This window comes from Pteropus medius, unplaced genomic scaffold, assembly GCF_902729225.1.
Source record: "Pteropus medius unplaced genomic scaffold, Ma_sr-lr_union100, whole genome shotgun sequence".
In the NCBI taxonomy this organism is placed as follows: Eukaryota; Metazoa; Chordata; class Mammalia; order Chiroptera; family Pteropodidae; genus Pteropus; species Pteropus medius.
In genome coordinates, this window is record NW_024350921.1 from 2,378,191 (window position 1) to 2,395,688 (window position 17,498).

Here is a 17,498-nt window from a genome sequence, read left to right on the forward strand (position 1 = left end):
TGTCAAACCACGCAATAGTGCCTAGAGGGAGTAGAGGTTTCATAAATATTTGTGTAATAGAAACGTAAAGAATCTGAGCCACAGAGAGTTTACATAACTCACCTTACCCGAGGGTACCTAATAAACAGAAAGGAAAAGCTGGGTTCAGAACAAGGTCAGCAATCCAGTAAAGCAGAGTTCCCTTCACTGTGCCATGTCAATACTCATATTTTCAAATTACTGTTTCTTGTCACTAACACTGAGCGGGGAATCCTATGTTCTTGCATTCAGCCTCCAGGGTCACAATCAACACAATAACAGAAATAAAGAGAAAGTCTAGTCCATCCCCACAGCCAAGAATAGTGTCTAAGATGCTGTAAAGAGGGTGTGGCAGAAGAGGGACTTTTTAACAAGAAATGTGATTGATTTATCCCTAATTTACTAATTGCTTTTTAGAAAGAGAGTTTACACATGCCACTTTTCATGAAGCTCTGAGGAAAAAGAGAAAGAAAGAATATTAAAAAGAAGAGTATGCCATTCATGTTGACTAATGAAGGCATCTCTATCTTGTGTGACCACCTTTTCATGTGTTTCTTTTTAAACTGCAATCAGTGAGAAGGACAGACAGTCTCAGTATTAATGGACATTTGATTAGACAGAAGTATGCCTTCCCCATGCTAATGATCAGTAATGTTCCTCTGTATGTGAATTTCATTGCCCTGAGAAAAATACCTCTTTCATTTGCATGATTTAAAAATCCCTCTCAATCATCTAACATTAATTCAGTTAATATTTTTAACTCAAAAGATGGTTTAATGTAGTGGTGCATGTCTTTTCCCAAAATTGCTTTGAATTTCCAAGTGTGATACCTTGAAAACTGGTCTCTCTATAGACTTTGATGATGACATTGACTTTAATGGCAAAAGGATTTCTACCCCCACCTCATCGCTTTCTGTTCTGATCATATTCTCAAAATTTCTCACACCTAAGCCCAGTTGGAGCCCAGGTGCCATTTCTGTTACTTAACTAGCAGCTGTGTCTTTTAAATCATTGCCCATCCATTTCAGAGAGGACATTTTAAATACGTTTTTCAATAAAGGGGTATGCCTAGCAGCTGTATAGGAGCTGATCTCATCCTTTCTCTTTTATCTCATATAACACTCACCACATACTAACATAATGATCCTCATCCATGAAAATTTGTAATTCATGCTAGCCAAAGAACAGGAAAATTCAATGAAAGAAATGATCCTTTAAAATGTTATTTCTTTGCCTTCATTTATGTATGAAGCATTGAAACTTCGTGGCTAGTCATTCTGAAGGAAAGTATAAGAAATAATGCAAAAACAATTATTCAAACTGAAAAGAGGATTTTGGCATACAAAAGAAAATAGGTAAGGATATAAACTAATTACTAATGACACCTTCTGTTTATTCTCCACAGTGAACTTTTAGAGAAAAATAGAATCTTGCACACATTGCAGATTGGTGCTCATTTTTCCTCCAAATCGGCTTTAACTACTTTAATATGATCCAGTCCAAGCTTAGAGATGAAAATGTGATCCTTCTGGTAGAAACTGATTCCATGTTTTCAGAAAGCCATAAATCCTCGCTTCTTTCATAACAGTTCTCCAAAAAGCTAAGATCAGGAGAAACGAATATTAGCTGCATGTTTATGTTTACTACATGAGATTATAGCTTTCTTTTTGAAGTTTGCTTATTATTCTTTCAATTTGCTGTGTCTGTGAGTTCATCGTACAGAGGGAGCCCATCACTTTGTACATTACTAGATCATTAGTATGTCGTTTTGCAGTTGCTGGTTAATGTTGGACTCTCAAAGGGGAGTGGCTTACAACAGTATGGGGAGTGAGGCTATCTATTATGACCAAGTCGAAGTCCAGATTAAGTTCTATGAAATTTCAGGAACAGACTGATCATATCCTGAAGAAACTGAGTGGATTTCCAGAAGGAAAGAAATGTCCAATGCTTGCTTTGGACTGAAGCAAGCATTGAAGAGGGGGTTGGGCATGAGAAATAAAGGTCGTGCCACAAACCAGGCTCTGAGTTGGAGAAGCGTGAAAACATTCCGAGGGGAGCAAAAACTATTTATTACTCTGTTTAGCTGTGAAACAAAAGGATCATCCCAGGTTAGTGACACAGTGGTTATAATGGGAAATTGGGATTGGATAGGCGAAAACTGTGTAACTAAGAGAGCCTCTAAAAACTCTAAATATGAGGAAAACTTGAATTACATGGCAAACGAGACTGCATGTGAGAGTAAATGATAATATTATTATTTATTTTTACTTAAAACCCACTTATTTTGTACCACACAGCAATATCAAACACTGAGCACTTGCCATGCACAAAGAAGTCCACGTAAATTATTGTATTTAACTCTTAAAACAGCATTACGAAGTAGATATTACCATTTCTGTTGTAAAATAGGATTTTAGGACCCAGTGAGTAAATAATCTTTTCATAAGATCACAGGTCTCAAAACAGGCAAAACCAGCAGTGGGTCCTAGTTCACCTTTCAACATGCTACCCACATGGATAAGCGGTATGGCACAGTGGTTCCAGCAATTTCAAGGAAAATAATTGCATCTTTATAAATAGCTTATTTAAATGAGATAAAAAAGAAGGGGAATATAGTCAGTAATATTGTGATATTTTTCCATGGTGACAGATGATTACTGGGATTAATGGGGTGAGTGATCACATTTTAAGGTCTAAAATGTTGCATCACTATATTGTACACCTGGAACTAATATAACTAATATAATATTGTATACCAACTATACTTAAATAAAAAAAATAAATTAATTAATTAATAATAGTAAATAAATGAGATCAACAAAGATAAAAATAAACAGAAAACATTTTATTACTATATACACTTTGCTATCAAATTAGACCCTTTTCTTTCCTCTCAAGATCTTTTGATCAGAGGGAGATCATTAACTTTCCAGAAGTTTAGAAGGAGAAATACATACCAAAGTATCAACGGGAACATTACACAAGCAGGCATCATTTTATGATTTATCTAAGTGATGCTTACACAGAGAAAACAACCTTTTCAGTAGAAGGATTGTTCCTTCACTTCTAAAAATACTTTCAAACATAACAGCTACCAACCATGTATCAAGCAAGCAGGATAAAATCCTTCTGTTGGGCTAAAAAGCATTAAATGCTTTGCTCAAAACTCATTGGTAAATAATCTGCTGGGAATGATTTTGGGGAGAAAGCTGTGATTTATGTAAGCTGCAATTATGAATTCAATAAGGCTTCATGAGGGTAGAGATGGGAGAAGCAGCCTCCTGTATTCAAGGCTTCGCTTTACCTGCGCTGATTCTAATGCTTCCCTTGACTCTGCTCTCATTTCTTTTTTGTGCATTTTTTTTTAATGTTTGCTTTGTAAACATTACATCTTTTAAAATGCTAGGAATCCAAAAACTAACACAGTGTTCAAAGTGAAATTAAATCAGTGGCTTATATAGCATAATGTCATAATATTTTCCATACTATTTTCCCTTGCCTTATTAATATAACCATCAGTCTATTAGCTTTAACTGCTGCTGAAGACGGAGCAGATGTCTTCAATGAATACTTCCATCCATAATTACCCCTTATTTTTTTCCTGAGTTCAGCTAATTCAGATCCTACCAACGTATATGAAAAGTTTAAATGATTTCTCCCTAAATGCATTACCTTTTTCTTATCTACATTAAATTCCATCTGTCATTATGTTGCACAGTCTCACACTTTGATTAGATCCTTCTGGAGTTTTTAACAACCCTTGCTAGTTTTTTACTAACCTAAATAATCTCACGACATTTTATAGAAGAACTTTTTAACAGTTATGACTCTTTTCCAGCCTTGTCTTTGTATAGATTTGCTATTAGTATTGTGTCTGCATAGAAATGTGTTAAGTATGATGCTTCAGCAGTGAAAAAGCATAGACACTTAAGCAAAAAAACAAAAACAAAAATAGTACAAAAGAAATAAAATCAAGTCTGGAAAACTTTTACTGCCTTGTGGTGCAGCATTAACATTTATGTATTTCTGAAATAATGTTGATTAATTGCCACTACAGGAATTAGGAGAACTCACTGGTAATTGTGTCTTCTACCAAAAATTGTATCTGAGAACACTATCTATTTTTTCTAAATTGATGGAAATAATTTTAATTGGAAAAACATCTGCTCTTTACCTTATTCTTCAAAGACATTTTAAGTAAAATCGTCATTATATTAAAAGAATTATTTGATTTCTAAAGCATAAATTGGTTATCTAGCTATTAAAAACTCCTAAACAGTTCATAAAACAGGGGTAACTGTTTCTTTGCAGCTTGTTTTAACCAAAAGTAGGGGTGGGATGTCATCTAGTTGATTTAATTCCAACTCTCAGGATTATTTTTCTACTTTCCATTTAGGATCTCTCAATCCAAGAAGAATAGATTCTTGAAGCTGGAAGGGACTACAGGTTATCCAACTTAGCCTCTAACTCAAAAGAGCCATCTCTTTATTTACTGGAGAAATAAATAGCGAATAGCCTCTTTCTCATATGACTGGGAATATTACCATGAGCAAAACAGACAGAGTCCCTGCCCTTCTAAAGCATCCTTGACTAGTGACCATATCACTGGGCTGGAGTCCTTTCTTTCATAGAGAATGTTTACATACAATTTATTAAAGGCTAATTATTTCAGTCATTATCCTAAGTGGTTTGCCTATAACCTAATTAAATATTTTTAAATATTCTATGCAGGTACTTATTCCCATCTTGAGGATAAAGAGATTGAAGTTTAGAAAGATTGATGGCCGTGCTCGATGTAATGCAGCCAGCAAATGAGTGAACTAGAACTGGAATCCAGGTATATCCCAATTCTGAAAACTTTACTTTTAGTATTTTGTTTCCTTTGGATACTAATAGTTGCAATAATTTGACCTTACATTCATGTACAGCCACAGTCTTGAAAAATTTCATCCATAAGTCATGCTTCTACCATATGAAATTACAAAAATTAATTTCCGTTTTGTATAAAAATGCCTTAAATCGCCAAAAACTAGTTTTCTGTTTTGTTCTATTTTCTTCCCTCCAAATTTAACTTCCCCCACAGGATAGTAATTGCAGACCTCTTTGAATTAAGACTCATTTTCTCTGGATTGACACTTTTGTCACTTTCCTTCCAAAATGTGTCACCAAGAACTAGACATACCTGTATACTGTTTAACAATTTATTATCTCATATGATACCCACAAAACCATTGATTCATATATTATTCTCAGCTCCACTGAAGAAAACAAGTCTTGGTGAAATTAAGACACTTGTGTGAGGATCAGAAAAAGATGGCAAACCAATTCTTCTGGAGTCCACTGGATCAATTATAAAAGTGATTATTTCCATATACAATGACAATAAACATTTGCTTACTGATTAATAGTTGAACACTAAACAACACTAAAATCATTTTCAATAAAAATGAACATTTACCTTACTTGAAAATACGCAACTCACCTATGATTTAATTTATAACTAGGTATTCTAATCTTCCTTTGAAAATATTGTCCTAGTTGCATAACTTTTCAAATCTAAAGGAGTATAAGAATGTTTTTTCTCACATGAAGCCAAGATCGATTGCAAGCTCTGAGTGCTTCTGGGAGCAATATACCCAAAGCTATGCTATGGAGAGAACAGAACAGACAGAGGTGCAGAGAATACTGTCTTGGGACAAAATAAGAAGAGGGAGAAGCTATGACAAAGGCATCGTGAGACCAGAGGTTTATCCAGGGAAGGAGGGAGACACTATTCCTAGGAAAGAGTATGTCTGGCAAGAGTATGTCTGTGTGTGTGTGTGTGTGCATGTTTACTCTTTCTTGTCCATCAGCAGGCACTGTTCCATGCTCTGTGTTTAGAATACAACTAGCAAAAGATCCTCTCTTTAAAGAAATTAAATATTTACTGAATTTGTTTATATAATTATGAGTGTATACATATGAATATATATCAAATAATGAAATATAGCATATAATCATACATTTATACATATATATGTATATGTATAATATATATCTTAAATATGTATCTTAAATATATTTTTATCTTATATATGAAATATATATCTTAAATATATATTTATTAATTATATTATATATCATATTACTGTATTATATATTAAATAAATATATTTTCATATAAATGTATTTTTACATATTTATATGAAATATATATATATTATATTTCACTATTCAGATTAGAGTCAGATTGTTCCTAGCACCATCCTTTTCTTTCGTGTTCTGAGGAACTGTTCTACCCTCAACCCCTATAGCAACTGACCCCTCTAGAGCACCAGGCACAATAATGACTGCGACATGCTGCATCCCAGAAATGCTACAAACCACATCCATACTCTTGGAAGGAATTGGTGCAAGTGTTTTTATATGAGGTTTTTTTTTCAAGATCTTCTCACTGAGTGCTTCAGACAAGTACATTATTTTGATCAATATTCCTTGCTGCTATCCTTGCTGCTATTATAACATGCAGGTCATATGACCACTATGAAATCTACACAGTAGATTATAAAGACCAAACAATAAAATAGAGCCTTTTCCTCAAGGCCAGAATCGGGGTCTAGCCAAGCCAGGTTTCAAGTGAGTGACAGATGAGGACAATGCATGAGAAATCAGCTGCTACACATGGCTTCTGTATATTTTAATGAAAATGGTGTCTAAACTTAAAAGACAATAGTAACAAAAATGCATTATAGCTGATGATATTAAAAGGCAGTTGGTTACATAATGGATTGTTCATTTTGGTTTTCTGAAAGTGCTAGCTTTTCTGAAAGAGTTTCTTGAAAATGTGTGATATTCGCGTATTTGGGAACCGTGTTGGGGTCAATGGTTTCTCTTGCACGTTTCTTCATGTAGGCTTTCATTTTTATCTAGACCCAGACAAAAATCTGTTACAAAAAAATAATCACTTAGATATTTTGCTAAGGTGTGTACAACACATTCCCAAAAGTGCCTTTGAAGGAAGGCTTGACTGAGCCCTGTTCTAACTGCTATAACCTGATGCAGAATACAACAGAGCTTGATTCTAATACCTCCCTACAACCAACTCATAACATTTTAATTTAATAGGATTTGTAACTCATGTTTCAATTAAAAGTAAAATTATTAAGTTCCTCAGTTTGTTTGAATTTTTTGATAGAATAGTACATTTATATGGTAATTTTCCAAAGATCAACTTTATTTATCGGTAAGAAGCTATTTCAAGATCGTTGTATATTTTCTTTGCTTCTGAAATGTTATCACATTTAATTGCCTGATCTTATTTGGGTTGCAATCATAGTCATTAATTAGTGGGAAGGTGAGGGACAGCACCATATCTAACTATCTGTTATGGCTGCTTTAATGAGGAAAATACCTGCCATCATTTTAAAGGCATCCGGTATACTTCACAAATACAGCTTGCCGTAGCATTCTCATTTAGACTGTGAACATCAAGGAAATTGATGTCAGGTGTGAACAGAAGCTGTTCAATATATCTACTGAGGAAACTGGTGTGTCTGGATAGGAGAGATGAAGGACAGCTTATAACATTAACGGAACTACAGGTAATTAGTGTAAACTTTCAATAGGTGGTATGTCTGAGGAATTTTACAAAATGCCATTTATATTTATGGCTTATAAAACCATAAAATTTAAGGTATTTTTATTTTTATTTTCTAATTCTATAGGAAGCCAGATAATAAACAAAATTGAATTATGAAAATCTATATAGACAAAACATTGTCTAGAGTAAAAAAAAAAACTGTTTTATAATTGCAATCAATATAGCAATTTATGAGTTTTAGATGCCTTCTTTGCTTCCTGCTATAGTATTAAATTTAAAAAATTAAATGGAAAAATGTTTACTTAATAAAACAAATCGCTTTGATAAGAATTTCTTTTAAAGCAAAAATACATACTCTGAATTGCAAAATTTTTGAATGGATTTTTTAAAGTAAACTTAAATATGGTACATGTGTAGACAATGTGCCAAAATAATATGTACATTCCAAAAAAGGTGTTACAATACATCAAGCCAAAAAGTAAGGTTGTTTAAGCAATAACAAGCTATAGATGTACTTGGTAGGTGGCAGTAGCTTCCAAGAGTCATTGCATGTGGCGCTTCCTACCCATGTTGGTGAAATTTCATTCTTGGATTAATCATTGGAAGCAATGTAATTGATAATAGCATGGTGCTTTCTTTGGCTATGAAAGAGTAGATTGCAATTCCTTATCTTTTAGACTTCTTTTCACAGAGATACTATTGAAGTATACTGATGTCCTCTAGAAATGAGTTTCCAAGAAGGGATGTCCATCTGGGATTACTACTACAGTTTTCTTCTCTTGTGAAAAAATTGTTTTAGTCATCGTGTTCATGATGCCTTAGATCGTTCTTCATATTCACATATTGGTATCTTATATGTAGATTTGGATGATTAGATCCAATTTTTTTTTAGTAACTGTTGATTGAGAACAGAACAGTTTTTGTCTTTGTAGGACCAAATCAGTGGCATTGACAAGCCTCAGTCTTGCCTGAAATTGCTGCAACTACATGTGCTAAACCTTTCGGCACTTGCTAATAGGGTTATAGTTATTCTGCTATATTTGAAACAAATATTAACTAAAGATTAGATGTTAACTCATCACAATTGTACTCATGAAGCATTATACTTTTATGTGGAAACCTTTGTGTGTCCATCCTCAGCTCAGCACACCTGTAGCTATGACACAATCCCAATGTCAACATTTCAATGGAAATGGAATTCCAGGTGCATAGTGCTTATATGCCAGAGAGGCAGGCAAATCTGGGCAATTCCTGACACACTGTCATCATTTAATTTGTCACAATAGTTATATTATTGATCTCATATCAGATTGTAGGCCTGGAAACTTCAGACTGGAGACCTTTTATCCATTCCTTTATTCACGTAACACATATTTGTCTGTATGCCAGAGTGCAAGCTCCTACAAGAAGAAACTGTTCAAGAAGTCCAGACTATATTTGGGAACAAGATAGTCACTGCTCCTTCTCCTGAATCTTATTTAATTATGGGTGGGTGGGGGAATAGACTTTGAAAAATCAGTGAATGATTATTGCCATGTAGAAAATGGAATAATATGCTAGAAGTGTTCAAGAATCTATTTGAAATGGTAAGTCAATAGTGCCCCCTCTGAGAAGGTTATACTGAAGTTAAAATCTGATAACTAAAAGGTCATACAAAATATTCTCCTATATTCCCACAGCTTCCACTGGTTGGTTAAATTAATTGGCAAATCTTTCGTTCTCCACTTCCGTGTTGTTTAAGCACAGTTGGGAGTTTGAGATACAGATGCTCCTCAACTCACGATGGACTCATGTCCCAAAAACCCCATTATAATTTGAAAATATTGTAAGTCGAAATGTATGTAATACACCTCACCTATTAAACATCATAGCTTAGCCTAACCTACTTTAAAGATGCTCAGAACACAATATCTAAAACACGCTGGCAATGCAGTACACTGCTGAGTAGCAGTTGTTTATCTCATGATCACGCGGCTGGCTGGAGCTGTGGCTCGGCCTTACTACCCAGCATCAAGAGAGTATCTTACTGCATATTGCTAGCCTGGGAAAAGTTTAAAATTCAGAATCTGAGTACACCTTCTACTGAATGCATACTGCTTTTGTAGTACACCAAGGTCAAAACAAAATCATTAATCAAACTATCTTAAGTCAGAAACCATCTCTATATAATTTTGGCTGTTATTTAGAATGGAGGCTTGAGCAAATTTTCCTGAACCAATGTAATAATCTTTATGGTACTTTGATATTTCAGAGGCAATACAAAAGCCAACTTTGAGCATGAGAATAGGAATACTCTAAACTCCGTGGAACTTTACTCACTTGTAAGGCTCAATAGACAAGCCAACTTCTCTCTCCACTACTCAGGTAAAATGGCCTTCACTACAGAAGCAAATAAGTTTCTAACTGCTAAGCCCAATAGGTATTTTTATCTTAATCCTATGAGACTTTACATCTGCCTTTTGCACCATCAATCCTCCCTGGCTTAAAGGTCTCTATCATCTTAATTTCTGTCACATCATATGCTCTTTGTTCCCTATCCCTGTCTTGGTCTCTTCCTAGTCCTGAGTTATCTCATTAACCTTCACAGTTCCAAATACTATCTGTAGGTTGGTAACTCCCAAATCTACAATCTCAGCTCCAAAACACACCCGAATTTCAGAGTCGCAATATGGCGTACTACATATTTCCACCTGGATAGCACACAAAGACATCAGCTTGACTACACCAAGTTGAACTCCTCCCACTCCCAAGCAAGCTCACTTCCTACAGTAGCTCTCAAGGGATGGCAATGTCATGTCCCAAGTGTCTCAAGTTAGAAATGTGGTATCATTTTATAGATTGTCTCGCTTTCTAAGGCCTTGCATTCATTTTAAACCAAAACTCTAAAAATGAAATATATTTGGTGAACAATAACCTTTATGCACAGTATTTAAATGCTGTAGATAAGTGTGTCTCAGAGGTAAAGCTAAGTAAACGCACCATTGTAGATGTGCAGGGCACACGAGAGGGCTGCTCTGTGGCAAAAAGTTCAACTCCGACTTTTACTTAATAGACATGTTCTTGATTTCACTTTTAATTTGACAAGAGAAAACTTCAAAACAATTTCTGGTAGTTTGTGATGGTTTATAGATATTACTATACCTATAGTTTTTCTCATAAAAAGGCCTGCAGATTTGGGGAGGGAGACATATAATTTATTTAAGCCTGAAAAGGAAAAAATGCGAGTACAAATATGGAATATATAAAAGATGAAATGTGTTGGGACAATGTGTCCTGGAGAACAGATGGCTGTTGGAGGGAGGGAAATGATTAAATAACTGTACTCAAAGAAAGGGAGAATCTATAATAGGAAGTCTCTATATAAATCTTCCCGGAAAGCTAAGAAAAAGAAATTTAAACTAGGTGTTAAACTGAATTTATTTGTTTCTTTTTCTTCTCCAAAGCCCAGGGCCTTTGGCTAACTGGACATTTCCCATACTTCAGTGTCTTTTGTTCATTTGTTTGAGGAAAACCAAACATTGGTAAGATGCTTCTAAACAGCTACTCTTCTTTAAGCAAACAGTCTCAAGGTTTTTAAAACTTGTTCTCATATACCACAACTCTTACAGTTTCTCTTAGAATTTTTTCTTTTCGAATAAGAAATAAAATTGTATAATTGTTATTTTTATCTTTGCCAATAGATATCCCCTCATATGCAGAGTTGCACGATACTAGTACCCAGCCCACTTCTACCACAGAAATAATTCCAAAGGATGCAAACGTTAAACCCTGTTAATCTCAGTAAAAGTCTAACTCCCACCTTAGAAACTCAGAAGAATTTAACAGAAAAAAAATAAAATCATTAAGCAACAACCAGCCACATTTTGTAAACAATTCAAATGTGTTTTAAATGCTCACCATCCTGGGCATGTCAGGGATTCTAAGAGAAGCCAGCACTGAACCCTCTACTGTGTTAACATTTCCTCTATGAAGTTAAACAATAGAAGAGACCTCCCAATGTCTTCCCGTGTGTTTATCCTGGCTATCTGCGTGAATGTGCAGTAATTAAGCAATCTGAAAAGGCAACTGACCCAGAGAGGAAGCTATTGCTTTCTAGAGCAGTCCTTGAAATGTCTTCATCATTATCCAGCCAATTTTCTTTATTTCCATGAGAGCTAATGTCAGCACAACTCAGGATCACCTCTTTATCCAGAGTAGTCTCTGCAAACAGAAACGGTTGATCTTAAATTCATATGCACAAACAACCCATCACAAAAGCACAGTGGCAATGCGATGTCCTGGGGTAAGTGCCCAAGGGCAAAAATGAGGGAACTTGAGAGCCTGAGGAGAAGAAACAAGATAATTAATGTGAGCCTGGGTGAGGGTGGAGGAAAAGGAAAGTTACAAGATATGATGTTTTGCTCTCTTTTTTAATTTTAAGGTCAAAAATATAATTAGCATTTGAAAAGATGTGAAGATGCATTACCGAAGGGACCACACTGAAGAAATTTGTGTGATTGAATGTCAACAGCCATCAGAGTTGTGATAAAATTAGAGCACCTTGTGAGTGATGACTTGTGTCTCTGGTATTCCAGCACGACAATACCCAGGTTCCAACAGTGAACAGGAAGCTGAGACCACTTTGGATGGAGCCCATTTGAAAGATGTACTTAAGGGCTTTAACTAGTTCAGGAAATTTGTGACAACCTTCTGAAACATAAAAATAGGTGACTTAATCACTAATGGAGGAAGGTGATGTGGGAGAGCGCTGCTGAGTTTTCTAGCAGCTCAAAAACCCTCTTCACGGACAGTCAAGTGTAACTGAATTTCAACAAAGCCAGCACCTGAAATCAGGGTTGGGAGAATGGCATTTGCCTGCAGTGCAGTGGACAGAGAGGAGCTTTAGTCTTCAGAAGGGAAAATGCTTTATACTGACTCTTATTGTCTTCTCATGTCTTTTCCACAAAGAGAAGAATACATATACATACCATGCACATACACAATTTATTTGAATTAAACCTAGGAAGGTATTTCTTTTCTGGAGGAAGGTGAATGACCAAGGAAGTTCTGGGATTATAGCCATTTTACATGTATCGATGTATTGATCCTTACTGTCTTATTAAATTATAAACCCAATTTAGAAGAATTATGTGAAAGCAGAAATTGCTTTGCTGCATGTGTTGGGTGATAAAGGTCATCTTTTAGAAAATGGCTTAAACAGTGATCATCATCTGAACTTGGACTTTGATTCAAATCAAAACACTATATATATAAAAAACCAGAAATGCAAGTATATTTTCTAATCAGGTAAAATATAGGAAATATTTACTTTCTATCAACACTCATAGAATTTAATTTGTATACGATTTATTTAATCAACCATTCATTCAATAGATAGTTTTTTGAAGACACTTCTATTCGAGGTACTGAGATTGAAAATTTGGAGAGGAAGCAACAATATTTTGAATATTTCCTTACTGGCTAGATGGTACAAATGTTATTTTACCTGATCCTCACATTTTACTATTTCCATGTTATCCCTGTTCCATGAAAAAGCACATAGAGATTCAAGTTAACCTACTCAAGGTCAAAGAGCTGGGAAATGGTGAAAGCAGAACTTGAACTCAGGCCTATCTGACAGCTGAGCAGTACAATGTCTCCTTACAAGGAACTCACTGCCCCACCCCCACCCATCAATGATAAGAGCGGGGTTCAAAGTCCTTCGAATCAGATTGAAAAGAATCAAAACTTATTATGCACTTATTCTAGCTTTCTTAGGGGAAAGCTAAACAACTCATTTAAAAGATGTCAATTTAACTATGGCTCCTTCATAAGCCCTCGTTTTTGAAAAGTATTTCTCCTTCTCCGGAACACTCGCTATGCATTTATTTATTTTTTTTATTTATTGTTTATTGATAGATTGATTGATTTACTTATTAACTAAATTTCTTATTTCAAAAGGGATTTGACTGTATTTTTAAGGTACATGTGTGTATTTATATACATACCTGTATGTATCTTTATTTATATACATATATACATTTTTGACGGTTATAATATTCAGTGAAAGTCAAACACAGTTAATCCCTTAGAAATACATAAATCTTATTTCATCTTCTCAGTTATAAGAAAAATTAAAAGAATGATCATTACCTATATAGCTCTGGAGTATTTGATAGAACTTTAACACGTCATTATTATAATATTTCTGCTACTGATTCCTAAGAAAAATCAGTCAAAATTATCAAGAAGTTCATTTTTTTTCCCTCAAAGTATCCATCTCCTTATGGAAAGTCTTAGAAAAATGAAAAGTTCTGTTTCTCTCAGAGAACAGAAGAAAGGTGCTTGGCATGGAGGCATGGAAGCTAAGGGGTGAGGACATGAAGCTAATAATGGCGAAGGAGAAAATGTAATTTCCACACAAGTCTGTTTCTCTAAGGAAAACCAATACCCTATTCATTGGTCTCAAACTGGATAACCCTCTAAACTCAGCCTATCGTTTTATAAATATGAATGATTTGATAATAGGGAGATCAAGTTTTGCCAAATGCACAATCCTGTGGGAACGACAACAAAAACGCTCCAAAGCGTGTAGCCACCTAAAAAACAGATCACTATGGGGGTTTTAAAGCATTTCCTCAAATTCGGTAACACTTTTCCCATCAAAAGGTAAAGTTTAATTCTTCTCTGGAATATGGCCAACCTTAGTGACTCATTTTTAATTAATAGGATACATCAGATGTAACCTGCATGACTTCAGAGCTTAGGCTAGAAAAGGCAAAGTAATATGGCTTCTACCCAGCTCTCCTTCTTGGGACTTGTATCCCTTAGAACCAGCCAGCATGCTGTAAGGATGTCCAGCAGCCACGTGGGAAGGCCTCTGTCAAAGCTGAAGGGCCAGCTAACAGCCAGCATTCACAGCCAGCTAGCTGCTTTCAAGCTACCCAGCTGAATCCAATGGGAGCAGAGATGAGCTGTTGCCATGAGCTCTGCACAAATTTCAGATTTGGTGAATCATATAAATGTTGTTGTTATTGTTTTAAGCCACCGAATATTAGGATGACATGTACTTAGAAATAGATAAAGGAGAGATGCTGTGATCAAGGGGATTTTTCCAATACCCCACAAATAAATCCACGTAAGTGGCTGCCTCTGTGATCTATAGATATTGGGTATTCAACAGTTGGAAGCTTCTGTAGAACCCTCAGGTCAAAATTTAGTCAAATAATCTTTATTTGTTTAACAAAGATATTTTAATTTGTATTTGAGTCAGATCCATCCCCACCCACCCTTGCAAAAATGCATTTCACATCTCCCAGTTCCTGCAATAGCAAAAAACGCACCCGCGGGGCTGACCATGGGTGTATGGTAACGGACAACACCTGTAGCACATACCAGGGACGAAACATTTGAGGGAACTGACAGCTCTTTAAGCTTAGCTTTGTGGCTTCTTGCCCAACACCTGGAATGGGACCTGGCATATAGTAAATCCTGAGATTCTGGTTTGCAACTTTGAATGCACATTGAAATCACCTGGGGAGTCTGTAAAAACATGGATGCCTGAGTCCCTCCCTCAGAGATTCTGACTTAATTGGTCTAGGATGTGACCTGGCATAGGGATTCCTGAAAGCTCTACTGAGGATTTTAGTGCACTGTGAATTTTGAAAACTACTCTTCTGAAGTACAGCTTGAGAACACCAAGTGCTCCTAGGTCAGAAGTTTAGAAGTAGGGTAGTGAAGTTTTGCAGTTAGGTTTTAATAAATGATGGTCAGTCTAGTTGATGGAGCCCTTCCTTTGGGGTTTGTTTTCCACCTTTCCAGTTAGGCCCAGCTAACCCAAGAATTAAAGATTTTTAAAGAAGTAAAAGATCATGTAAAAATAATCCATTTTAACCTCAACTCAGTGCAGAGATCTCTTCTATTGGTTCATGTATTATAACAATATTAAGTGTTAACCTACCAGGTGCTAAAGCTGGAGATACAATGGTAAATAAGACAAATGGAGCTTCTGTTTGTACAGGCTGCCTTGATTAGTAGTCATCTCAGTTCACCTTGAGCCCTTTGCAGATTGGGGATCATTTCTTCAATTTTAATACAAATTCCATGCAAGACACTGTCCTAAGGCTTTACATATACTAGCTAATTTATTCCACAATCTATACAGATGCTTTTATCCCTTACTAGTAGATTAGGTATATCTATTTAGAGCTATACCTGCCCAGAATCTGCCCAAATGAACACAGCCAGCAAGGGCTCAGAACCAGATCTAAATCCAGGTACACCTTAATTAAAATCCCATGCTCTCATCACTCCATTCTTTTTTTGAACAGTTGTAATTATTCAGAATTCTGAAATCTTACACTGATCTATAGTCAACTACCTATAAAATTTGAACCGCTGCTCATGGTTATGCCACCTAAAACAACATCGAACAGGACTGCTACCATAAATTTTCAGATCTTGGAACTTAGCAGCATAAATATTCACTTTATATTTTTCACTCCCGATGTCAACCATCTTGGTCATTTATTTGTCTTTGGATTTACACTTGTTGGCCAATGACCCTCTTACAATCTATCACTGATGACTGCACATTTCTTTATCATGCTTGGTGGTTTACTGATTGCTTTCTCATACTGTTTTATTTTATGTTCACAAAATCCTTCCATAAGGTATCATTTGCTTCACTGAAGGTAGCAGGAATCAGTGAAATAAGGTAAGGTTAGTGTGAGACAATAGAAAAGATGTATATTGGTCTCTGTCCCTGGTCCCTGGCACAGAGCTCCTAAAATCTTGTAAATTTCTAAGTGATAGGAGCATCTCTTATTCTAATAAGGTGATTCTGAGTTCCTCAATGGCTTCTGGATGGCTTCTGGATCACTAGAAAGACCAAGGCATGATTAGAAACTTGGAATTTCCAGCCACATCCACCACCACCACCACTTACCCAAAGAGAAGAGAAAGCCTGGAGATGGAGTTAATAATTGATTATGACAAATTGAGAAAGCCTCCACAAAAATTCCAATAGTACAGAGTTCAGAGAGCTTTCAGGATGTGAAACACATCACACAGGAGGATGATGCACCCTAACCCCACAGGGGCAGGAGCTCGTGCACTGGGAACCCTCCCAGACCTTGCCCTATATATTTCCTCATCTGGCTCTTCATCTCTATCATTTATTAAACTGTAAGTAAGTGTTTCCCTGAATTCTATGAGCTGTTCTAACAAATTAATCAAATCCAAGGAGGGGTCATGGGAACCCCCAATTTTTACCTAGGTCAAACTGAAATTGCAGGTAATCTGAGGACTTACTACTTGCAATTGGCATCTGAAATGAGGTCGGAGCAATCTTGTGGGACTGAGCCCTTAACCTGTGGGATTGGACACTATCTCTAAGTAGATAGTGTCATAGTTGAGCTAAATTATAGGACAACCAGTTGGTGCCCTGGAGAAATGTTTAGTGTGTATGTGAGCAGAAGTGTCAGAAGAGACACATAGGAGGACTGTAGGTTTTTTTCTATACAGTTATGCCACAAGCAGGTGGCAGGGAAGGATGTCAAGGCAAATCTCTGCCTCTAGGTCAATTGTGATGAAGGAGATGGCCAGGTGTTACCACCACTGAATCTCACTGAATCAAAGGGGCCACAGACTGATGTTTAATGCATCAGCAAACTAATCATTTAGTGTATCAATATTTTTTTTAAATTTTATTAAGAAAAATAAGGAGATAATTGTAAAATCAAGGCAAGCCTATGTCTTTAGAAAGGCCACTGGCAGAAGAGTAAGGGGAGCTTCTGAGATGCTGGCAACAATACTCAGTGTGGCTTCATAGTGTTTGCTTATAATCATTCTCAGGTAATTTTTCCACTTTTCTAGTAGTATGTTCTATTTTACGAGAAACAAAAAGACTTGCACTGAAACT